The sequence below is a fragment of the Buteo buteo genome, chromosome 11 (genome assembly GCF_964188355.1).
Source record: "Buteo buteo chromosome 11, bButBut1.hap1.1, whole genome shotgun sequence".
NCBI classification, from domain to species: domain Eukaryota; kingdom Metazoa; phylum Chordata; class Aves; order Accipitriformes; family Accipitridae; genus Buteo; species Buteo buteo.
In genome coordinates this window covers 1,671,898-1,697,934 of record NC_134181.1, presented here as the reverse complement: position 1 = coordinate 1,697,934, position 26,037 = coordinate 1,671,898, and the positions used below count along the sequence as shown (strand labels likewise).

Sequence of the window (26,037 nt, the reverse complement as noted above, 5' to 3'; positions counted from 1 at the left end):
CCAGCCACGGGACTCGTTGTGTTTCAGACCTTACCCAGGGCCATCCGGGCACGTCGTCTCACACGGGCCAGCTATTCCAGGACTACATCACTCGGTGGCCGCCTCCCGGTGCCGAAGGGGACGGGCCCGATTCATTTCGGTCTCTATAAACCCCTTCACCTTAGAGCCTCGTGGCTGAGATTGAGAGAGATTAAAAATGGCTTTTGCAACACAAAGCATAACTGTTCACTTTGGGTACCAACCAGAGGGTGTAACGACAAACCGTGTGTTTCTCAATCTTGGTATTTTTTTGCAAGCAATGGTACATCTCAGCCGCCTCTGGCACCCCTCACTTCACGCCCCCGGCCCTCTCCAGCAGATCCTCTGAGCACCACCAGGTCATTCCCTCAACCTCCACGCTTTTCTGGGCCCGGAGGTTCACTAATGCCACCGGCTCCCAGCTCTTCACAGCCAGATTATCCAAGCTGAGATTATCCACGGCGCAGAGACGAGCCAGCTCGGGGCTGTTAGCCAGGGTGCGGCGCTGCACCAGTGCAGCTGTGCCGCTCCAGGGCCGGTTTTGACACAGAAACAGGAGAGCTGTTTCAACGTAGCGCCCGGCCTCAACTAATACGTCCCGCAGGACCGGAGCTGCTGCACGTGGCGGCCACGTGCCTGCCCTGCGGGAGCCGGCACCACGGCCGATGGGCAACCCAGCAGCTCTGGCAGTAGAGGGACATTGCACGACATACGAGTGCCACGCTGCAGTGCCGGGTGCCACACTGTGCCGCGACGCACCGGGGCTGCGCATGAACTGACCCCAATAAGAGGGGCAGTGCTTCGCCACCGCTCTAAGCCCGTGCAGGATGCCTAGGCTGTGCCTACGCCACGCACCCAGCACATCCCACGGTATCGGGATATACAAGATATTTGGTATTGGAGTTATAGCAAAACGTGGCTACGTTGGCCCTCCGCTAGGATGAATGAGAGTGAATTAAATGAATTTGGTATCCTCCCCCGGATTGCAGGCTTAACCTTTGGACGAACAAACCAATTCTGCCTGGCTAGAGCCACGCAGAAGACGCTCCCCCATTAGCCTTTTTTCCTTATTTCTGCAAGGATTTATCTGAGTCTCTGTTTCCCATCTTGTGATGGATTAATTTACTCCGGCATTAGATCAAAAGGTGTTATCAAAGGAACAAATGGAGAACCATACACTGCTTTCATAAAAGATACAGATATTACCCAGCGCATCAGAGCTTTGTTCCAGTCTCTCAATGATGACACTTTGCAAAAGTTGCTATAAATTCTGGGATTTTACGCTTACTTCACGCACAGCCTCTACTTACACCTCCTCTGGTACAAGCTTCTGCAAATTCCTCTAATGCACAATGTTGTCCTGCTACAGCAATGCAGAAACACCAGCCAAAACACTCTCTCAAGGCCTGGCTATCATTGAACAGCAAGAATTTGTTACACAGGCAGGTTTGCGGGCTGGCTTTGGGCGATGAGAGCACCATGGCACTCAGAAAACTGGAAGCACGCATGCAGATGCCGAAGGATCCTGACCTTTCTCCTTCTCCCTGAGCTGCTTCAGTCCGGACCTTTGGATGATTCCCTTTCCTCAACCATCACCACCAAACAGCTGCAGATCCTCTCCCAGGCTTTCCCCTGCTCAGGCTCAATTACTTCGTTGGTTATAGACTAGGAAAGTTAAAGTTTCAGCCTGCTGGATATGTGCAGGTCAGTCCAAAGACTCCTGATTTTCTTACATTTTAAATTGCACAACTATATCGCCAGAAGTGCATTTAAAAGCCATTCTTAACTTCAGGCTAGGACAAAACAGCACCGTTATCACTCCATCAAACAAAACATCTGCTGTGTAGCTGCTAAGATGTTTGTGACTGTCAGTAACAAGGGACCACATGCATGGACTAAAAGAATATATGCAAAAATAATCTGCTGCAGGTTAATGCTTACCTGCAGCTCTTGGGAAGATGAGCAATATTGCATATAAAGACACCGGTACTGTGCAGTGCTGGGGTGGTGAGCTGGCCTTGTCTCAGGGGAGCGCCTTTTGCTCTCCCCATCCGCCAGCATTGCGCTGTCCCTCTGCTCCAGCAGTCCACACAGATGTAGGAGGCAAGGACCAACCGTTATTTGTAGTGGTTTTTACTTCAAAAAGAACAGGCAAAAATAGCTGCGGACATCACATAGAGCTGGTCTCCATCTACCACGATTTTTGCAGATGCTCCACTCTTGCTAAGATGTGAACTGGGTATTTTTTCTTGCTTTCTAAAAACTGATTCAGGAACACATTTATTTTAGCACTGAAATGTGCAGGACGGTCTGGCTGTGCAGAAGGAACAACTCAGCACTTTGCAGGAGTGGTACACGCAGTGCACAGACACTGAGCAAAACGCATTGATTAGGATGGGGCTTTGCATACTAATTTACATTATAACTGTTCCACCCCCATTGTATCAGGGCCCGTGAATGGAGGCATTGTCTCAGGGCAGAGCATTCTTCATACCAAGCCCCTGCAAATGGGAGCCCTGGTGCTACGTAATAACAAAAACAAAATCTCAGCAGAAGTCCATTAGCATCCAAAGGGCAGGAGCTTGAATGCATCAGAAGAATTCTTTGAAAAGTAAGAGTGAAACGAATGTAATAAAATGCTACTATTAAGTGATACTCATTCTCCAAATTAAACCATCAGAAGCAAGGACCTTGACTCTCAAAACATATTCAGCACAGCACATGCTGCAGAGCCCGGGAACAAGGCTATTAAGAATTTTAAGCCCTGGACTTGTCCCAAGTATGGATTACTTGATTTCTTCATGAGCACTTGATCACATGGAACTATATTTGGATTCCCAGAATAAAAGCTCAAATCTTCAGGAGGGTGTGCACGGCTATGCACCCCACACACGTGCAAATCCCCACTTGCACCCACGCCACAGAAGATGCATGCCAATAGGCCAGGAACTGCAGGAGTTATTAAATGCCCCAACATGGGAGCAGGTTTAAGATGATGACAGACGAGAGCCCAGCACTCTTCAAAGAGGCCAGGCTGAAAGCAAGACAAAAGACTTTTCTAGAAATTGCAAAACAAGTGCAACCTTTCCCTCTTTCTGTAGATGTCAGGAACACAACTGGCACAGCAGCACTGATAAGGGCAGACCTTTCCGTTCAAGGAATGCCCGTGCTCCTTCCAAAGCAGGGGAGAAACCACAGATTTCTCTGCTACAGCAGAACGTGCAATGCCATTTGGGAGTTATGAGTTGGCTTGCTGGTTCATTTATTTAAGGTACAGTTCCTAAAACTCTTACGTACTAAGATAAAACCTCAGCTATTTGTTGCTTCTTTAGCTTTTCTATGGCCACCACTGATCAACAGCCTCCAGGAGCATCCGTGAAGTGCCCCTGAACTCCGCCAGCCAGACGAGCGAGGAGCCCACCCTGGAAGCTGCTCTCGCAGCCCTGCCGCAGCCCGCCGCCCTCACCGGGGGTCCTGCGCTCCCAAGCAGCTGAACCAAACCAAAGGGACAGGACAGTGCTTCCCCTGCCCAGGCCCCTTGCTCCCAAAGCCAGCCCACAGAACTCACCTCCTGGGTTTCAAAACCTACTCGGCTCTATGTCTGCAACCTACTGCCCAGGTGCCATCTCTTTTTCCCAGAGGATTCAGCAGTAAATTCACATGCTATGTGTACCTGGGACTCTTCCCGACCCACCTTCCAGCCTCTCATTGCTTCAATCCTCTTTTTAAACCTTTGCTCATCACTGAGCCCAGGACTGCTACAGGTACAAAACACAACATGCTCCGATGTACCTGCAGAGGCAACACTAAGAGGAGCAGCAGGCAGGTCAGCTACTCATGTTACACTAACACATCTCAATGCGTCATTTGAAGGAAAAAAAAAAAAAAGCTCTTTTTCAATTTTACTGAGCCTCCAAGCTCTTGCCTTCGGTGTCAGCCCATGGCTGGCAGGCAGCCCCAGCAGCACCCGTCCACAGGCACGCAGCTGCAAGAGCAGCTTAGGTGGATGGAGGGCACGGATGCTCTGCCTGTCCTCCCAGCAAGCCGGCTGCCGTGTCGTTGCAAGGTTTCTCAAGCACTTTGTTAGCAGGGACTCATTGTGCGAGGAAACAAGAACATCAAAGTAGCAAACTCCAAGCGAGTAACTCGCTGAGAGCAGATGGGCCGGCCCGACCAAGCCCACCAACTTTCCTTCTGGTTTAGAGCACTTTTTCCTCTGGAGAGTTACGAGATGAGCTCCAGCTCCTGCAGCTCACACCAAATTTTGGTCTAGAGAGCATTTTCCTGCAGTATACTGTACACACACTGCCATTCCTATATCACAACGAGCATTATCGGACCAGCAGGTCACAAACAGGTACTCATCCGAGCTGCTCAATACAGGCAGCCCCTTGGAAAGCCACTTGCTCTGCCAGAAGCTGAGAGGTGTGCAGAAGGAGCTGGGTGCACTCGAACGATGCTGTGCTGTTCTCAAGAGAGGGCAAAGCACGAGCATCTTGTTTAAAAGGCATTGGATAATGACCAATCCTCCGGCTGCTTCTGTGCACATTAGCCTGGCCCCAGGACAGCAGAACGAAAGTCACCCAAACATCACTTCCAAATTCTTAATGGCATTCTTGCAAAAAGAGAGCCTGGCAAAAAAAAATCCACTTGAAATGAACCCCAGAAAATTAGAAGGTTGGGAAAGCGTGAAAATTTTCTATAAACAGGGCAATTTAGTAGTCAAGGCCTCCTGGAAATACGGTTGTATTAGAAAATTGCTACATCACCGCAGCATTTCCCGTACCACGCTCCAGCACAGAATATTTCACTTAGTTTCTTTTCTTTATCGCTTCATGAACCCTACATGTGGACATTTCAAAACAATGCCGCCACGGTGCCCCGACACATAGGATCTGCATATCAATGTCCTCCCGGCCCCTTCAACTCTGCAGAGAAAGGCCGTAATCTGGGTTTTGTTCCTGGCCTCTCAGCCCCATGGAGCGGGAGCTGGGTTATGCAACTTCTATTCACCCTCCCCAAGCCCTGGGAACATCTTTGTAGCCCAGGACAGGAAAGCTGGGGGAGGAGGAGGAGCAGGGAAGGGGCCCAAAGACAGTTTGGGAGCCAGGCTCAGTGGAAGGATGATGAGCTTCATCAACCTATTTGCTCTCCTTCTTCATTAGAAACCTCTGAGGGGATCGGTACGGACCCTGCACGTGGGAATCTACGCAGTGAGACTGCAACCATCCCCAGCCAATTCATCCAAAACAAGCCACTTCTTGGAAGGAAAAAAAAAAAAAAAAAAAGCGATGCCAGAAATCACGGGAGCGAGTGCATTCAAGGAGGAAGGGGAACATTTAATGGGCTGTGCATGGACCAGCTCGGGCAGGCAATGGGGGACCCCCTCCAGGGAAGGTCCCCCCGCTGTCCCCGGCACACAGCAGCACCCTGCGAGCGGCCGGCAGCCTGGGCAAGAGCGAAGGGGTGCCAGCGTGCAGCCGTACGGCCAATGCGACAGACCGCGGTTCACCCTGCAAACGGACAAACACGTTTCGGGTGATGCAAGTGCCTTTGCACACCCCTGAACCAAGTGTTTCTCTCACAGTCAGTAATTAACACAATTTATATTTTATACTAAAATTAGCTAGCCCAGGGATGTGCTTCCCACGGCGGTGCCGGCACACCCGTTCCATCAACCAAACCTCGTCGTTCAGGTTGGGGACAGGAGCTGTAAATGAGGTTTTACTTCTGTAGACGAACACCTCCCCTGCCACTGACCAAGTCCAACCTCCGCCTGCAGCCGGAGTGAGCCCCTGACAGAGTGACCAGGGAAGGGAATGAGCAAAACCCTGTTTTCAGCCCTGGTCCTTGCAAAACCACACAATGCACTGCTACTCACACACAGTTGTTTGCTGTGTGTGGCTATTTTTGCACAGCCTATAGAACAAAAATATAGGTAGCTATGTTAGGTGAACATTTGCACTGTTTCATGGTGTGATGACAGCCAAACTAGGTCAAGCCTTAGTCAGTATCCTTTAAAAAAAGGGAAAGAAAAAAAATAAGCAGTGGGACAACAGTGGGCTCCCAGGGAAGAAAATGTTTGTTATCATTTAAGATACTTAGTGTGTACTAGATAACTGGGGAAAAAAATACATATACATATCCACATCTTTTCACAGTTTAAATGGTAGATTATTTTTTTTTTATTTTAATTTAAAGGACACTGAAGTACCTTGGATTGGAAAGAAGATATTTCATACACATTTCACGCACCGACTTAAACCAAAAAGGAGTTTTCACCTATAACGCTCTTAAAATGTAATCTCGTAGCCCGTTCTTGTTGCAGGTTGTGGGCAACTTTATTGTATTTCGTGGCTTCTCTGCCATGAATAAAAGCTATTCTTCTACTGCACTGAAAGCAGGAGTCTGGCAGGTAACAGGATCCCAGCCCTGCCGGTAAAGGCAACTTGATACCGTTCTCTAAAAGGGGAGAGGAAGGTAAATTACTTTGTATGAGAGAGGATAGACTCCCACTAGAAATAGGGTCCTTCTGTTGGAGCACATCGCTCCTTGCAAGCTGGATGCCTGAAACTGAAAACGTGGAAATTGAGGTGGCAGACAACCATCTCCTCGCAGGAGGGATTTCTGTTCAGCCGAAAAGGAAGCGGCAAGACGTACGGTCTTGTGCGTCTTGGTCACTGTGATGGTCTCGGGACAGTTCCCAGTTTAATGTGAGCAGGTGACCACTGAACAGGAGACTGGGCAACTCTTTGGCTGCAAAGGAACCACACTTGGGCTGCAGTCCGTGGTTTTGCTCTGCGTGCTCAGCAAGTTTTACCGAGCGATGGGACAGACATTAGCCATCTATGAGACAGCAGTCCTGCCCCTGGATTGCCACCTTCTGCCTCCCGAGCCGGCAGGCAGAGGAAACCCTGAATGCACTAACACTGCGCAGGCTCATGGAAATTAGGAACCGGGTAATTTTAAATGCTTTCTCAGTGAAAAATGTTCTCAGACTTAGTTAAACATGCCAGATAAAGCCTCTGTTCCTGTAAAACCTGGTGCATGATTATCAGTCAAGGCCAACGTATTTACCCTAAAATTGGGTAATATTGTTTTATGGCTCTTAATAGTTCAAACCGACAATGCACTGCTCTGAACAGACGCTGCCGAGCAGTTTCTCAGCCTTTCATCAGGACTGCGTAGGCGTTGAATTCTGGAGCTAATCACCTTAGCAACGGCTCTAAACATATGTGCAGTGACATCAGCTGATTTCTGAAAGCTGTAAATAGAGGATAATAGCACGAAAAAATTCTGGATTAAAGCCAAGACCTAAAAAACATACTATTAAAACACCGCCTGTAATTCAATGTATGCAAACTTGTTTGCATCCCCGCTCCCCAAAACCTGTGTAATTACACACCTACCAGCACAACTGGTGATTGTCCCACTGCAGGCTACTCTCCGTTTCAGGAATTTCCCAGAAATGAGGATTTAATAGAAAACCTTCTTCAAATTTAATTTTAAAAAACCTGGAGAAAAATCTGCGCATAACCCCCCCACCAGCATGAAGTAAGGCTAAAGGAGACCCACTCCAACCTACAACCCTGTGTTTAAAGCCAATGAGTAATAACCTCAACTTAGGAGAATTATTTGTAAAGAAGAAAATAAACAATGTGCTCATGGGCTTTATCACTGACTCATGCAGGAACTGTGAACAGGAACTGTGGCAAACTCCGCTTCAAGGACATGCTGCCAGGCCCATGCCCTTGGTAAAGAAGAGTTAAAGCAGCATCAGGCACGAACACACAGGAGGAACCCATTTCTGGAAGGCCGTGCTGGCAAGCAGACAGCATGAAAGGGGCATATTCTGAATTACCTCATGTTTGGTACCTCATTAAGATCTTAAACTGTCCGGTTAGGGAGTCCCTCAATCAGCCATCAGCGTAAGACGCGAGGACAATATACTTTTTGTTTTCCTCATTTCGTTGTGACCCATATTTCTGAGGTCTGTTGTGCAGGATGTGACCCGGCCGGCTAAAGAAACCTTTGCAGTTCCTCCATGTTAAGCTGGCACGCTGGGAGGGAGGGAGAGGAGAGGGGAGAAACGGGCTTAATAGGATTTTCAAATGTCAAAAAATATCTTTAGCAGGCCCATTTACGCAGAGTCTTAGCACTCGCTGAACTTGAAAGCAAAATTTGCTGTGCAAAGAACACAGCTTGCATGCTAAGCGGACCTGAGGAACGCTGCTCCTGCAGCACAAAGCCACCCGTCTCCTTCGCCCTTGCCTCCGGACGATTAAGAGAAGCGAAGCGCAGACTGCCTTCCACATCAAGGCGAGGAAGGTGCTGGGGAGGTTTGGGGTGCCGGGGGGGTGCTCAGCGCTGGCGCTCACCACGTGCCGTCCCTGTCTGCCACGCAGTCGGCGAGGTCCCTTGGGTGCAGCACGGGCAGTGCTTCAGGCCAGCTCCGCGGATACCAGCCCACGAGGCACCCTGCCCGCGGCACGCTTGCCTGCAAAGGTACCAGCAAATCAAGCTCGTCTTATTTTCTTATTTGTGAAGCGCCCTGCATTAAAAAATAAAAAATAATAAGGCTAGGGAAACGGAAAATGCAAACTTGACAGCTGCATCAGAAGAAGGACGCAGCACAGAGCCAGAAGCAAGAAATTCCCCCTCCTTTCTTCTGTATAGGGTTGGGTTGGGTTTTTTTCTCTGTCAATTAGAGTTGCAAGGAAATTCAGTGAATTGAGATCAGCAGTGTTAATCGTTATTACATTTGAATTTAATTAGCATTATTTTTTAACTACAGGTAATTTACAGTGCCTCACCTAAATGTGGAAGTCGGGTAGTGCCTTCTGTTCGCTAGAAAACCACGCCAAAGATAATCCTGCTCTTTGCTTTATGCCTTTAATTTCTGTAATCCATGGTTACCAGTTTCAGCGAGACTGCCATGGTTACTCCCCTGCTCCTTTTATCAAAGGCTCCTGTGTGCGTCTCACTGGAGCGGCAGCACTTCTGCTGAGATGCTAAGAATAGCAAAGCCCCTTTCCCGAGCACTCGGTAAGGTGAGATGCAGGGGAAGGATGAAGTTTCTGAGAACCACGGGGGGAGAAGGGGACCGTGCCGGCAGGGGTCAGCCAGCCCGGGACCCCGCTGATGGATGTCCCACACAAGGAGGTGCAGCAGCATCTCCTACTTTCTGCCTTTCTTCTGCTTGCACGAGCAGAGGCTTAGGCTAGCAGTCTGCCCTCAGCAGATCTCTAGGATGTCTGTTTGGCATCTTCATTACCAGTTTCATTTTTTTGGAAGTCCCTCTCCGTAGCTTGTATCACAGCCTGCATAACTCAGAGCTTTCAGAGTCAAATCTTCAGAGAGACGCTAAAATTCTGGATCGCTATTTCAGCATGAGAACCGCCGTCCCCCAGGTACAGCCAGCACATCTGCGGGGCGGGCTCCTGTCTGGCCACAAAGTGACCTGTCACCATCACCCAAGAAAATCATCAATTCAAACAGCCACATTGTTATGAAAGAGACATGCTGAACAGTATCTCGCACAGGCTGAGCTGGTTTCCCATACAAGCATCACGTCTCCGATCAGCCAGCTCTCCAAACTGGAGCTGGCCAAAATCTTAAAGCATTTTGCATGCTTTTGCTAAGCTATACATCTGCAAGATATAAAGGAGACACTGCTGAGCTGGGGGAAGGTAAGACAGAGTTCTCGGGGTGGGAAGAAGCAAGCCCAGCATCGCTGAATCACTGGTCTTGGGACTCAGGACCTCACAGCAGCGATGCGCCGGATGGATGGCTGCCTTAGCAGGGACCGACCCACCACAGAGCTGCCAGGTAGTCAGATCACCCTGGAACCCAACCATCTGGCAGGACCAACAGACAGTTTAAAATATTTTATACATTACTGCCCTATAAAAGCTTTCCTATGTCCAGACTGCTTGCAAATCTAAGCCAATAACACCTCAAACCTCTGCAGGGATGTACACGCTCCACAGCTGGAGGCAACAAGCATCACCTTGTCATCTGAAGCCTTTTGCCCGATAACCACAAGGTCCTGTCAGAAGCACGTGCAACGCTGAGATGCTGATGCAGCTCAGCACCCCTGGAAAACACCTTCCTTCCCTATGGCCTGTCCTGCCGCTCACTAGCTTTCACTGCAGGGCAGCTTGTGGGTGCTGCACTCGCTCTTACAGTATCAGCGGGAGGTGGACAAGAGACTGGCTGTCTCACTTCAAGAAGGGCACAAAAACACTGGTGCCAGCATCCTTGCAGCCCGTGGCCTCGTGCCAGAGGAGCCCAGGACCCTCCCTGGGAAAAGCAAGCCACCTCGCCTCCGAGCAGGAGCTGCGGCTGCTGCCTGCCCCGGGCAGTCCCGCTCCCCTGCAGCAGCACAGCTGCCTGCCCAATTCGGTGACGCACACCTGGACGCTTCTGGAAAGAGCTACGGTTTAACCGTAGGGCAAACTTGACATTCAAGGATAGCTAAGAAACATCAGAAAACTGTACAAAGAGCACATACATTCACCCTCTTTTCAAAGACCTATGCCTTTAAAAGCAAATGCTCAAACGCCCTATGGAAACTGGTGCACACGTGCCCGGAGATAAACAACATCATGGGACAGGTAAGCTAGTTACTCATGATTTATCACACCATCTCCCCATCTAATTGCATAGCTAAATGGTCAGTCATTTTAATCCACCATAAGCAGCTTATGCTTTCTTATGTAGCTCTGCAACATTGCTCACTTCCTGATTTGGAAATAATAATTCTTTAAGTCTTGCTCTAGAAGGGGTGAAAGTCACCATTTTCACAACAACCCTGCACACATTTTGAGACTTGTAAGATGCACACATAGGACAGATGCGGCCTGGAATAGGGTCCCAGACACCTACTTCATACTCAAGTGTTGAGCAGAGCAGAGGATTTTTTGTGAGGGATCACAGAAGAATTTATATCCAGATGCAAGCCCTTGGTCCTAGTGCTCTATAATGTCAAAACATGGTTCGAATCTTACCTTGAATCATACCCTTAACCAAAATCTGTTTCTTATCTTCTTTCAACAAATTAAGCCGCCTCCTACGATACCATTCCGGCATTTTATTTCTCCTATAAACAAGGCTGGTTGTACTTAAATTACCATGTCCGAGAGCCCGCCTGCCAGCACAGCTCCTGGGAGCACTGTCCGGCCGGCGGCCCTCTTCCCTGCCCACCTACTGTTTTGCTGCATGACACTGAACGCCCCTGTATGTTGTGTTTCGCTGTACTCGCTCCTGCAAATGGATCAGCACCCACCTCAGCAATGCTGGATGTGAACACGACCCAGCCAAGCCCACCCTCCCATCACACACAGCACCTTTGGCCACACACCGTGTCCCACCGGCTGAAGTTGCATCATCCTCAGCGCCTGCTCCTCAGCATCTTTCACCTTTGTGTCCTGCTGCTGCCAGCCTGCTCCGGTCACACACTACAGGTCCTTGGTCCGCCCTTCTCCATAATCTCACTCATTTCTTCCCTACTAACAGCTGATTGCTCTCCAGTTTGGTTTCTCCATTTACTTGCCACCAACTTAACAGGAATGGAGTACCACAATCTGTCCAATTTCTGGACAGTTTTTGATGCTTGCATATTCTAGTGTAGCAGTTATATGATTTTTTTAAAAATCGTATTTTCAAAATCCTTGGAGGCCCACACAAATAAGCATAAAAAGCTGCAAGCGTCCACCAAAAAGTGTCCCCACATGCACAGAGACCCCCCTGTCCCTCCCCATCCCCAGAGCCTGGAATAGTCAAAGTGCATTTTAACTTTTCCACACAAATGTGTGGATAAGCAAAGGTTACAGAGCTTATCTGAAGACCTAGGGGAAAGAAATCAGGTTTTGGGTTACATCAAGATTTTTTCACTGCTTAAAAACTACAGCCGTTGAAAGTGAAAGCTCCCGCTCTGCGGGACCGAAGAGCTCATGCATGCCGCTCGCACGCCTTCCGCTCACGGAAACGGCCACAGCCAAGGGGATTTTTCTGACTTGCAACACCAGAGAACTTTACCCCCTGAAACCACCCATGAACTTAGGCCAATGACCCCAAGTCAAGCTTCAAAATCATTCCAGATACCGAGCCAGATCAAAAGTCACTAGCTGGAACTGGCTGCCTCTGATACCCTAAACCCCTCTTACCGATATTGGGCGAGATGGTGGGGCTAAACTCCTCCTGCGAGAAATTTTTTTTAGCTTGATACAAAATTTATTTTACCATATGTAAAATTCATTTGTGTAGTTGCACACCCTAGTAGGCTTGAATGGGGCGAAGGAGTATTTCAACTCCCAGTGCAATTTATTATTTAAAAGCAGTAAAATTACATTGCTGATAGGAGAGCCCAGGCTGAGAGCAGCGGTGATGTAATGGGTAATGCAGCTCCGCTCGCTGTATGAACCGCGCTGTACATTAGCGTGCTGGCGAGGGTGGTTGCTCCTATCAATTATTTATAGTCTTCTGGCACGCAGCCTGGAGAGGGTCACGTCGCTGAAAGCTAACTTTATCTGCATTGTTCCCAGCCTCCTGCCCAGCTGTCACTCTGCTCGCTAATTTAATACACCCAGAGCAGTGTAAAAGGATGCAGGGCTGTTGGTTGGGTTTGTCCCTCCCCAAGCTGGAACAGGAAGGTGGGCTCTCACTGCGAGCTGCTGGGGTCTCAATAATCTTTGTTAAGGTGCTGACTTGGCTTTTGAAAATCTGTGTTTGAGACTCCCCCAGTCGCTGGGATGACTGAAACACAGAGCGTTTTAGGGCAGGTGTGCTCCAGGGGGGTGAAAGGTGGGACGTCAGTGGTGTGACAGGGTTCTCCATCTCTGTTACCATGCCACACGAAGGGCAGGCTGCATTGCATATTTTCCTAAGTATTACAGCAAAAGATATTCAATAATGTATGTAAATATGAGGGGGGAAGGAGAAAGCGCACTTCAGCTCTCCAGAAAAAAAAAAGACAATAAAAAAATTAAACTAAACAAAAACAAAACAAACAAACAAAAAAAACACCAAAAAAACCCCCAAAAAAGGAAAAATCTCTCATAGGTTTTTGTTTCGGCTACAAACTGAAAGCGTACAGCCAAGGTCTGATTCACCTGTATTTTACCACCAAGGAAGGGATGGCATCCCGTCACACTGGCCCACCAGGCAGGAAAGCGGCTCTCAAGGCTTTGCCCCTACAACCCACCTCTTCCGCTATTTGCCCGCAAAGTTAAATCTACCATGACCACTTTTCAAACCTTTGAAATGCGCTTTTAAACATGCCGTTCATTTGGCCCAAGATCTGTATTGAGGTGATTCAATTTTAACTTCAGCTACTTCAGGGTCACCTGCAAGAGACCCTTTCTAGGAAATCGCTCTGGCAAAAATCAGGTACAGGAAGATGAGCTGCGGCTTTTGCAGCTCCTGTGCTTGGTCCCATCCCGCTGACCAACGGGATTCACATAACCTATATACTGCATCAAATATCCTGTCCCATGCCTCAAACTAAAGTCAATTCCAGCTTAAATAATAAGGCTTTTTTCAAGTCTTGCAAAGCCAGGAAAACCACCTGAATTTTCCTGTGATTAGGACTGTCTGTCTTATTTCAAGCAACAAGAAGTGCCCAGGTTTGGTTTAGACATACAAAACAATTCTGATGATCACGCCTGAAAACAACACACGCCAATTTCATGAAAAACACAACATTTGCACAAAAAGGAAGTTGTTGAAAAAGAAAACACAGGCCCAGAGGAAGCAGGTTCGTTGTTCTGAGGCACAAACAGGGGCCCAGGAGAGGCTCCTGCTGCGGCACGGCCAGGCCTGGCACCATCCGGCACGGCAGGCACAGCACCTCTGGTGGCACCCAGAGCTCCAGGAGCAGAGCAGGGGAAATTCCCCTAAATTCGGCACAGACATCTGGCACAGAGGCTCAGGTAAGGCAACGGCAACAGCCAAACCCTTTCACATTAGCATGATTCAGGCAAATGTGAAATAGAAATCCATAATTAACCTTCAACCAGTGGAAACTAGCAGTGAGTGCTTTCTGCAACTTTTCTGCACTATGAAAATCAGGAGAATTCTGCCCAAAACTCCAAAACGGGGGACCGGGGCAGCCACAGGAGCAGGGAGCTAGTTCCCGTCCTAGAGCCGGCACCACCGCGGGAAACCAAGTTTTGTCCAGGAGCTGAGCCCAGAGCGTGCACACCACGGTGCTGCTGCCACCACACCAGCGTCTTCGGGGCTTTTACATCCTCTCCGAATCCAGGATTATTTCCATGGCAACTATCTGGAGAACTTATTAAGTAAAAAAACCAAGAACAGTTTGAACACACAGAACCTACATTCCTAACGTACTAACTGACTAAATTAGCAGCGCTAAGATTTTTAGTAATCAAAATAGATCATGTTCTAGCAACTCAATCTTCTCTTTGCCACAGCTAAAAAGAAAAATCTGATAGTAGTATCAATGCGGGGGGAGAAGGAATTATAGGTTTTCTAAGACCACAGCCCTCTATCAAGCCAAGTCTTATCCCATTCAAGTGGTTCAAGAGACATTATCTTAGTATCTGACAGTTCAAGTACTGTCAAATAAGGCTGAGTTTCCAAGAGATGATAAACTCTGTTGCAAGGCACCTACTACAGAATCAAAAAGATGACTATCACGTGACACAAAGCAGTTACCTAGTACAAAAATTCATTGAATCGCCTCAAATAAAAGCGCAATTTGCAACCCTGCCCTTCCAAGCTTTGTGTAGCACTGGGTACCGCTTGCCTGGCCACCGCCAGCCCAAAGCAGGGCTCGCACAAACACCGTCCCGCGTGTGCTGGCTAATTCGGCAGACTCAACAGCCTGCTCATGCCTGATCCCGACCAGACCTGTAGTGCCGAGAGACCCAACAGTGCCAGCGTGGAAAGCTGCTGGAGCTGGCTGCATTCTTGTGCTCATTTAGAACCTAATCATCTTCCTCACTTCACTCAAGCACTGGTTTAAACAGAAGAGGAAAAAACAGTGGTCCTTTATCATATTTAGCTTTAAAGATTCGTGAGTTTGGAATATTTGCTCTGAGAAAGGACAATTCACTTATTAAAGCTATTTTCAAATAAGTTAGAAATTTGCAAAGCCTGTTACTGCAACACTCAAAAGGATTCATCTTTCTCGATTCGATTATTCTGTAACTGAATTCCTGTTTCCTTTCAGGATCAGTCTGCAAAACAGCAGAGGAGGCACAACAGAGCACTCAAGAACGGTCATAAACAAAGTAATGTGTTTCTGCCTCCAGCAAGGAGCATGCTCCCAGCTACGCACATTGACTGGAAGAAGGCAAGGGGGGGACGGGAACACGCCAAGCGTCGGACTCACACAGCACCAGTGAGGACGCAGGACCCAGAGGTGGGGTTTGAGCAGCCTGTCTGAGAGCGGAGACGCGTGCAAGCCAAGCAGCATCCTCTCCTCCCAAACTTGGAAGAATTCAGCGGCTACCTCAGTACCGACGTGAGGTTCACCATTGCAGCAGTGACTACGGTTCCTCCTAAGCACGAGGATGAATAAATTACCAAAGTTTTGGCAGCACTCAAAAACAAATGCTGCCCGAGAATTTCACAACAGGAATTCAGAGTGAGGAGTAAATCTCAACAGGAATGATTCTGAAAGTGCTTTAAAAAAAAAAGCGGTTAAATGAACTGTTGGCTCGGTCACTAAGTCCAGCTAGGGAGATTATATGCATTATTGATTTACCTTAGAACAACTTGGGAACTCATTTCCAATGGTTTCTAATGGAACCTGGATTTTCTCAGTCCTAATCTGCCTCGTGAGGTTGAGCCTCCTGCAAGGAAATACAATACCACAGCATTAAAATGGCAGCTGTCAGATGTACAACAGCCCCATTCATTTAATGAAGACAGTGTAACGGTGATAGGGATTTTTAAAGGCTACTCCAAAAGGCTCCTTTGCAATTAAATAGAGTGGTGAGAACATCATGGTGAGAACGGCCTTGCGAGTGCCCACAGATAATGGGGCAGACCTGCAAGTCTGGGGATTTACAGAAACCAAAGGGAGGTTATGAAAAGTTTATTTTTGTAATATCAGCTTGCACACACTATCTATAGTCCTTTCAGAAGCAATGCTGATTAGTGGTTTGAGCAGAGAAGTGGCAGTTTTGAACCTCAGCTCCATTGCCTACTCAGCCACAAACGTACAAACATTTGGGCAAGTCAGTTTTTCAACAGCCACAGCTGTAAGATGCGCAGAGTAATGCTTTGGTTTCTATTCTTAGCAAAGCACGGGACAGAGACAGCATAGCATATGTACAGCCAGTAAACAATTCTTCCGTATGATAATCAAAGCCATTTTAAAACAGTAAACTCCCATCTGAACAGATTAAGATCTTTATGAGGGTACACGAGCATCAGCCCCCATTTGCAGACACGACACGCTCAGAGCGCCTGAGAAAAGGAAGCCGGTTTGTGGCAATCTCGGCACAGAAACGGGCCATCTCGTAAACAACCAGGCGCCGTAGCCTTCCTCCCCATCTCAGACCACGCCGTGGGACTCGTGGCGTGCTGCGTCAGGCCACGTCCCGTGCACCAAGCCCACCCGTCTCTGGAGCAGGATGGCCCCCGTATCTCTGCAGTGCAATGCCAGCAACGCACCCCACTCCCAAAACCCACGTGCTGGGTGGTAAGGGATGGAAGCAGGGAGCAAGGGAGTCCTCGCCCCCCCAAAAAGCCAGGGAATGGGATTTTGACCAGGACGGCACACCGTCAACCCTTAACCTCTGCTTCAGCAGCAAAAGCTTCCCCACTTAGTGAAATGTTTTTTCCTCAACAAAATGCACTGTAGCAGGCTCAGCCTTCTGAAACACTGGTCTATTTTTTTAGCAGGTTAAAAGAGTATTATTCCTTTATGTACCTAAAGCTAAAAGGAAAACATTGTTCTCAACCCTTACAGAAAAAGATTCCTTTAATACAAAACCAAGTAGGGAATATTGTAGCCTGAAAGGAGACTTCCAGAAAGGTGTGAGCATAGAAAACAGAAGCTCATAGCAGGAAGGAAATTGTAACATTAGCTACAGACTTTGAACACACACGCAGATCTGCATCACCGAACACGAACAGTGAGCAAAATATTCAGTGCCAAAGAACAAAAAACAACATTTGATCCTCAGCTATTTTCAAAATTCATCTGCAAACGCATCCTGCCTTAAGACAAATGAAAACCAAGGCACGATGGATATATGGCCATTAACTGCAACCGTTATTTTTATTATTTGTAGTGTCTTGCGAGAAAACAAGTGCTGCCCTTAGCTCTGAGACATCCTGTGGAAGCAGCCGGCCGCTTGCAAAAATCACTGAGCATTATATTCTGCCCCTTTCTCCGGTTTAATGTCTTACCCCGCAGCTTCAGAAGCTCCTGGCTCTGTCCTTCCCCCTCCCTTCCCGTCCTCCTCCAGCTCCTTCCCCTCCAGCCAGCGTTTCCACCTCCCTCCCCTCCTGGCAGCGGTGCCGGTAGCGTGCCAGATGTCAGCCTGACCCCGCAGCCGCCGTTTCGGGTCAGCTATCAGGGTTACGGTGGATGGGGAGCGGTGAGCTCCGGCGGTGCTTCCCACCTCACCAGGCAGAGATGGGACGGCTCCACCGCACTGGAGATAGGGTCTGGAAACTGCTGGCAAATTTAGTTCCAGGCTTTTTTTTTTTTTTCCCTGCTAATGAACTGCCAGCAGCAGAGCCGGCAGGAAGTTTGAAAGACCGTTCACACACGCCGCAATGAAAGCCTTAGGCACCAAGAGCTGGGTAAGGTGACCCTTGACTATGTTAAGCATCAGTCATTTGTAGAAGTGTCACTTGCTGCACGAGGGGAATGGATGACCTGAATGTCTCCTGCAAGAATAATTGTACATTGAAGGCAAGGGCTAAAGTTTCTGGAGAAGGGATGCTGCTGTTTGCTGGGAGGGCATTGCCACGGCACTCCAAGGAGCACCATTCGAAAGATGTGGGGCTGCTGCAAGGAGGTAGCAGAGACAGCCATTGGGGAACTTGATATATATTTAAAATGAAACCAGACCTGTATTCTTGACCAAACTAAGCTCCTTGAAGGATGTGCCCCCGATGAAGGAACGGCTACAAGGCAATGGTATGCAGTTTGCTGGAAGGAAAGGGGAAAGCTTCAATCCTGACATAAGCCAGGGCTCGGATTCCTCTATCGTACCGAGGCTGCACCGCAGATAAGGCTGCGTCAACTTTTCCATTTGAGCGCTCTCCCCTCTAAGGTTTACAGTCAGAGCGAAAATGTTTTGGCCAGGTAGAAACTTAACATACACGCTCCCAAAGCGGGGAGCTGCCCATGTATATAAAACATTACAATGTCACACACACCCAGACTTGGTTTCCCTCCATTGGGAAAGGAAAAATCTCATCTTCCTCCCCGTGAAATTCTTCACATTCCTCCGCAGCAGATAAGCCGTACCCCTCCAACGGGCTGCTCACCTACAGTCGAGAGCCATACAAAGTGCCCCATAATATCAAACAACCTGAGGTACCGAAACACAAATAGGTTAAACATTAACCTAGGAGCTAAGAGGAGGGCATGCAACCGCAGCGCTGCGAACCTGACCCAGCGCCGAGAGCCTGGCTCTGGCACACTGCCTCTGGCACGGCTCCTGCCAAACGCCACCAGCCATGACCCAACCGCTCCCGCAAGCAGGAGGTGCTGGCACCCACCTTTTAGAGAGGAAGGGAGGTTTTGGACAACAAGGGTGTTTCTCATCTATAGAGTCCATCTGCCTGCAGGAAGGGGGACAAGGAAAACAAGGGGGAAGCCGGCTCCTGGGCCCCCCCATCACTGTGCCCAAAAGCGGGGTGCCCGCAGGTAGGACGCTGCTTTCCCCATACGTGCCACAGGCTCCTCCAGACGCATTTTCCTGGTTTTGCATTACGGCAGAGCGAGAGGCAGCAAACCCAGCGAGCAGGCTGCCAGCTTGCACCCGTTTGGCGTCTTATTTTTGCGTGTGTCGAACTATGAAGATGCTCCATTTTCAAGGAAAGTGCCGGAGGAGCCCGACTCCCCCGCAGTTCCCCAGGCCAGGGGCTGCAGACACCGTTTCCCATTCCTGCTCCTGCTCCGCAGGCGGGTGCAGGACCCAGCACCCAGCCCCGTGTGCCGGGGAAGTTTCGGGGCCTGTTGACGTGCGTGGGGGATGGGGAGGTATTTCGGTACCAGCGAGCGGCACAGCCCTCCCCACCCCCCCGCATGCTTCACTGCAGTTATCCCTGAAGACAGAAAAATTTGTGCTTGTTTTTCTGCTGCTGCCGAGCAGCTACGAAATGTCTCCCACCACGGAGAGCCTGAATAAATCCCGGCTCCTGAAGCAGCATCTGAAATCAGCTTCTCTCCAATCTCCATCACAATTTCAAGCCTTTAATTTACTGAGGCTCGAGTGAAAGCAACATTTGTGTTTGTTTACCAGCCACAGAGGAGCTCTGAGCACTCGCAGTTTATCACATTTACCCAACAGATATATTCTAGGGAGCTTCTTGGACTGGCCGTGACTTATCACAAATCACTGGTCACAAACTTTTCCTCCCTGTCCCCACAAGAACCCAGGGACCCATCCCTGCACGGCTGGGCAAGCTGCCCGCACACACGGTGCTTCCAGCAGCCTTTCGGGAGCACTTGAAACGAGCCTGGGTTTCTCCGCTTCCAAGTTCAAATAAAAAAAAAAACAAAAAACAACCAAAAACATAAAGGAGGAAAACAGCCTGATTTTATTCTTATTCCTCTGTTAAATCTTGGACTGCTGGACCAAGACACAGCAGTTTTCGCCCAGGGAAGCAGCCTCACAGGCTCTGCGGAGGGGTGGAGGCCATGTGGGATCTGGAAAACTTTCCCCTGTTACCTTCAGTGAATTTAAGATTTGCTGCTGTATGTCAGTGAAGCAACTTTGTTCTTTCTGGAGGGAACGGACAGATTGCAGGAGAAAACTATATCCCAATTGCTGCCAAATTCCACAGATTTAGTTATTAGTAGGCAATTAGGAACCATTATTAACACTTCCTACTACGTTAAGCTCCATTTGCACCGCGTCTCTGCGCCAGCCTGGACGTTTCCGACAGAGCAGCATTCCGGCTCCAACGCGCACGTGGCATCACGTACCAAAAACTGTGTCTTCCTGCTTGCTGCCTCCTGGGCCCCTTCTCCGCAGATGTATTTAATGCAGTTGTCTTACAAAATAAAATTGCAAGTAAAAATACAGAGATTAAAAAATGAGATGGGGGGGAGGTAAATAAAAGCACGGCTGCACAAAGGGAAAACAATTTCGCTCTTGTTTTTTAACTCAAAATCAACATCTGAGCTATTCAGGAAACTGGTGCACTGCCCTCCAACCAACTTCAATTAGGGAATTCAAAAGCAGTCAGACAAAAGAATGCCTGGGAGTTACTGCACCGCACAGAGATATTTTTAGCAAGAGCTGGGAGGCTGTTTGTGGGACACTGCTTTACTTCTATTGCATTTCAGCGTTCGTATTTACATTTGCAGGACAGTAAGACTTACTAGGTCAGAGGGAAAAGGAGAAGCAACGTAAACGATGCAAATCATTTTGCTTTCTGGTACTCTTCGAAGGTATTTCAGCAAAAGCTGACGGAGACCAGAGTGAAACAGAATAAGATTTGCCTCCATCTGCTTCGAAAATCATCTTTCAGCAGAAATCTCAAGTCTCTCCTTTTAAAAGGGTGATGTAAACTCGCAAACACAGCCCCTGGAAAGGTCCATACCCCCCACATGCCCCGGCAGAGAGCAAGGCTGCCTTTGCCCACAGCAAAGCTGCAGCCGAATCCGTCCGGTGACCTCTCCCCACCCCCTGGTCACCAGATGGGATTCACAAACGGCACGGCGGTGACGCCAACGCCGGGGCGGGCTATCGGTATTGTCGCACGAAGGCACCCATCCCAAACCCACAGCCACAAACGCCGTTCAGCTCTTCGGTCCGGAGCGCAGAAGTGCACGACCAAGCCCCCAGCGAGCCGCTTCTGTTTTTCAGAAGCCATTTCCTAAAAATGACGATCTGCAGCCGCCCTCCCCTCCGCGGGCTCGCCAGCGCCGCCGGGAAGGTGCCCGCAGAGAGCTGGGAGGTGAAGCCCAAAGCCCTGACCCCGGCGTTGAGCGCAGCGGTGGCGGCACAGGGCCGGTTTTGGGGAGGTGGCGGGCGCCCCGCCACCCGCGCTATCGGCATCGCTCCTCCAGCGCAGCCCCCTCTTCCGCTCCCTCCCACCACTGCGGCAGCGCAGATGGCAGCAGTGTGACCTCGCTGTTCCTGCCTCCTTGTTTTGATCCTGCAGTCTTGATTGTTCAGGCTAATCCCACACTCCCAGCCTTGGCTGCCAGCCAGGACTGTTATTAATGGCACAAAAGCTTCTCATTCCAGCTACTTCTACATCCGCTAACGCTGTTGTTCCCTTCTCTCACTCCCCCTCTCACCACATTACAAACTGGAGCTGGAATATATTTTACCAGGGAAAAAAAATAAACCCTCTCTGATCATCCTTGCACACCAAAGGCTCCACCAGAACCTTACAGGAAAGGCTCATCAGCTCCAGCAATAATTACTGATGCCAAAGCAGTAAGACCACCCTGCTCATCCAGCGATCGGCTCCAAAGCAATAAACAGCACACGGATGTGGGGAGTTTCCAGCAATCCCGTAAGGAAACCCAGGATCCCAGGCAGAAGTATGCACGGCTGCCCGCAGGGCCCGAAGGGAAGGGCTCTGCCATCCAGGGCAGGAGAAATACCAATGCTGACCAGAGGGGCCGAGAACCTGAGGACGGGCAGCACCGTGTCCGCAGTGGCCCAGCACCCATCTGCTCTTCAGGTGGCACCGGGGCCTCGGCTGCCTCGCTGGGGAACTGCCTGCTTTCCTGCCCCTGCTCTATGCAACAAATACTAGATCCAAATAACTCTAAAGCACTCATTAAAGCACACACTGAAAGAAGGCTTCAAACTATTTGCAGTTTCACCCCTCATGTGCCAGTCTTTTATGGCAGGTCTTCTCTCCCTCTGCGAGGAACCCAAAGTCCCCCCGTGCGCGGCTTAAGAGCCGTATTCAGGTACGTCCTCTCCGCCTGGTTGAACGCTTTGCACAGACAGCCCACCACAGCGACTGCTCAGCTATACCTCATCCTCCCTCTTCTTCAAAACACTCTCCCCAGTGAGAGGTTCGCAGGGCTGAAGCCCTGTGGCAGGGATGGTTAGTTGGCCTCACCGACCGGGGGCTGCCGGCACAATACTGGGGTGCAGGTCCCACGTCAGCTCGAGCTGCTTGAACCCAGGGCTGGTTTGGGAGGGGAAGTGACAAGGATATTCATCAGGGCCTTCTGATCTACCAGAGACCGGCCAGCCATGCCCACCACGCACGAACTCCTCGGCAGCTGCTGGCACACAGCTTGCAGCGACTGCGGCTGCAACTGCTCACCCAAAAAGTTTGGTCATAAGTCAGCCAAGGAGAGCAGGTCCTCAGCACCGCGCTCACCACACTGAGGGCCACCGAGCTGAAGGTTAAGGAGGTTTAGAGTTGCTTTAAACCACAAACCCAGCACGAGGTATGTGTCCATGGGAGCAACCCCACCTTCCCATGCTGCAGAGCGGCCAGCGTCGCAGGTGCTGGGCATGGGCTGTGCAGGGAGCATCACGTTGGTGCAGTGTCTGAAGAAACCTGCCCAGTTTTGAGCCCAAGCTGTCGTCCTGGTGAGATGATTCACCATTCTGCCCTCACTACTTGTCGAAATGCGTGAAAGGAGAAAAGCAGCTACGGGAACATTTCTTCTGATTAGGAAGGTCAGTACATCTTTAATAAAGGGCTCTTTAAAGATAATCTCATTTCAGTATTTACACATGTTAAAGAGGTTACAGAGATCAAGACATAACGAAGTCAAGAAGGAGAGGGCAATAAAAGCGTGGCTGGGATGTTACAGTGAGTGGTATCTCTGGCCAGTTGGTTTGGACTACAGGAGGGCTAAAGCAGCAGGGCACAGACCCCAGCAGAGGAGGAGATTCAGGCACCAGGAATAACTGGCTGGTGCTCACTCACGAAAAATCAGCAGCAGATTTCTGAATGCAACCGGTATCTCCAGCTTCTCCTTGTCCTTACATATAGCACATCACCCCGTCCCGACGGGGAGCCCCCAGCATCTGCCCGCTCCTCCCGGGGCAGACCGCTGGCACGCTCAGTCTGACAGGCTTGTGCAAGCACTTGTGCTCTCCCCACGAGCGAACGCATGTCACCTCCCACCCCATCCGACACAAACATCTTCAAACGCTGCAGCAGCTTCTACTATAGGCAGAGCCCTTGTTTACCAGCACACAGGCCCAATTTAAACTCCTGAAGTCATCTCCAGCCTTTCGCTATAGCAACCCCAGTGAATCTTCCCACTGTAATATGTGCAAGAGCAGCTTTGCATCAGAGCTATACATTGGCTGAGGTTAAATCTGACATCAGTAAAAAATATCTGCCAGCAGCTCCCAGTGTCAGCAGTACAGTTTCATAAAAACTCTGCTCTGAAGCAGAGCTCCAGCGTGGCTCTTCATGTGCCACAGATTAACCCCGAGGAATTAAAAATTCTCCTGAAATGCTACACTCCCACTCCTCGGGGTATTTGAGGAAACCTGTTCTCATTCTCCTCTGCTCTACGTGCACTGGGTTTCTGTAACATGCACAATACGCTGTTGGCTTTACGACAATTCAGTGCAATGGTTTGGGGACGGGGAGACGCACGCCAGGTCTGTGTCCAATGACTGACATCACTGGGAAGAGAAAGTTTATGTCAAGTTTGGAATTATTTCTCTACTGCGCTACAGAAAATTTTGGTACCTGTTCAAAGTTACTGTGCTTTGTTGCAGAGGGTGAAGAGGCTAAAAATAATCTTTATTTAAAACTACTTAACAGTCGCAAGAACAAGCGGAACAAAAGGAAAAATATTTTCTGAGGGAAATATGACTTCTAGAGCTCAAACGGCACTTGAAGTCCCCCTCCAATAACTTTCAACTGAGGCTGCACAGAACCAGCAGGAAGCTGGGAAACCAGCACAGATTACCAGATCACTGGGAGGGGGAAGCAAAGGTATCCGGAACTGCAGGTATTTAGCACAGCTGCAACAGTAATAGGTAAGCTGGAGCGTCCTTGTGAAGCAACTCGTTTTTAAGAAGTAGTTAGTGGAGCAGGCAGGAGAATCACAGACTTAAGTGAAGCAAGAACAGCAAAAATATGAACATAGTTGAAATTAATAAGATTCATTGTTTTCAAAGCCAAAAAGACTTGCAGCAGTCATCTCAGCAAACAGCCCAACAGCCAACAGAACTTCCCTTGAGGTAATTCTCCTTGCATTTTCTACAGATATGGACCAACTACAGCAGATACTTTAAAACCAAGACAGTATTTAAAGGAAAGCCTAATACCCTAATATTTAAGGGATGCAAAGTCTGCTACAGCCACAAACTAAGCTGTTCTCATACTAGCAACCCTCCTAATAAACCTGGTGCTTTATTTTTCAGCTTAATTTCTTTAGCTTCAACTTCCAGCAGGCAGGGACTCTTCCTCTATTTTTAAAAAGTATCCCAGAACAAAGCAAGTGGGATGGGTGTCAGGCAAGGTCGGCCCGAAACCTGAGGGCAGCAGATGTTTAGAAGGCGAATATACTCCCCAGCACCCTGCCCAGGCTCTGGCAGTCAATAACGGACAGGCTTCCAACCCACCAGATGCTCTCAACTTTCTCCTTGCTAAGCTAAATAGCTTGTGTTTCCAACTCCTAACGCATGAAATGAGTCTTCTGAGTCCCATTCAACCAACCAGCCTCTGCTTTTCTTTTTTAAGTGAATACTATGTTAATCTCATTAGCTATGCTATTGCAAAGCCAGTCTGCGAATTGGTCCCACCTACTACCCAAATAATCTTCAGCGGCTCCCATAACACAGGGAGCACTCTATCCCCAGGGGTACTGGGGAACAAGAAATATTACTGCTTTTAGGATAAACCTAACGTTATGGTGCCAGGCCAACAAAACCAGCAGTGGCCCAGGGACCCAGAGCATCCCTTCCATCATACCCCAACACTATGGAACATCGTTTCCAGGCGATCAGTGCCTGTCACTGGCCTTACCCAGCCCTTGGCACCAGTTGCTGGTCCTCCCTGGCTCCAGCACACCCACACCTCAAGAATTTCCCCACGCCACACCTACACGTACTTGCCAACATGCACCACAGCCTCCAGCCATCTCCAGCCCCACACGAGTCTCCCCTGCACGCGAGTAGCAGCAAATAACAGCCGATGGCCACTTTTGCTGAGCTCTCCTATTCCTGTAAAATTACAGGGCTCAACTAACAAAATACTGAGGGTCTCGAGTGTGCTTGGACATCATTTGGAAACCACTGCCTTGATGCTTGCTTGTAACATGACTAGTACTTGGGACATCTTCTGGTGAGAACCCAAACCAGAAATGCCAACCAGTGTGGTCTTTAGTTCAGCCCCATCTTACGTTCAGCTACAACAGAGAATAACAGAAACACATTCTGTGACCCCAAACAAGTTCACGTGGGAAAACATTGTGTTTAAAATGCAAGGAGTCACATGATGGCAACACACCTACACAAAATGCTCAGGCCTGCACCTGGGGAAAGAATTTAATCACCAGTTTCTGCTTCCCCAAGGAAGCCAAGGCACCACCTGTGTCCAAAGCACAGGGTCACCTCGCCTCTTCTCCAACGCTTTAGACCTGGCATGGGAGGCTCTGGAGATGAAGAGAAGCTGTGCCAGCTGCCCTGGAGAATGACAGTACCAGTAATGCACCAGGGACATGGGGACGAGGGGGGGCGAGGATGGGGAAGGTGACAAAGCCCCCTCCGAGAGCAGGAGCACCCATATCTATGCACGCACAGCCTCTTCAGAAGAGAGGCAGTGGCATCAGGGAGGTCCACAACGGCCAGGAGGGATGCTCCGGTGGGGCCATGCTTCCAGCAACAGTTTTCTGGTAGGTGTGAG

General features: G+C 49.3%; 1 protein-coding gene across 7 annotated transcripts in view; it reads right to left on the bottom strand.

Moving 5' to 3' along the window:
• Positions 1-26,037, bottom strand: part of ANKRD11 (ankyrin repeat domain containing 11) — a 159,902-nt gene that overhangs the window by 58,246 nt on the left and 75,619 nt on the right. For 3 of the 7 annotated variants that reach the window (XM_075039789.1, XM_075039788.1, XM_075039790.1), the window contains exon 3: positions 15,752-15,839. The exons of 3 other annotated variants lie outside the window; for them this stretch is intronic. The gene's annotated coding sequence lies outside the window, so the exon portion shown is untranslated. Of the gene's footprint in view, positions 1-7,879; positions 8,065-15,751; positions 15,840-26,037 lie in introns of those variants that run through there. One more of the 7 variants, XM_075039794.1, reaches the window with a different exon arrangement.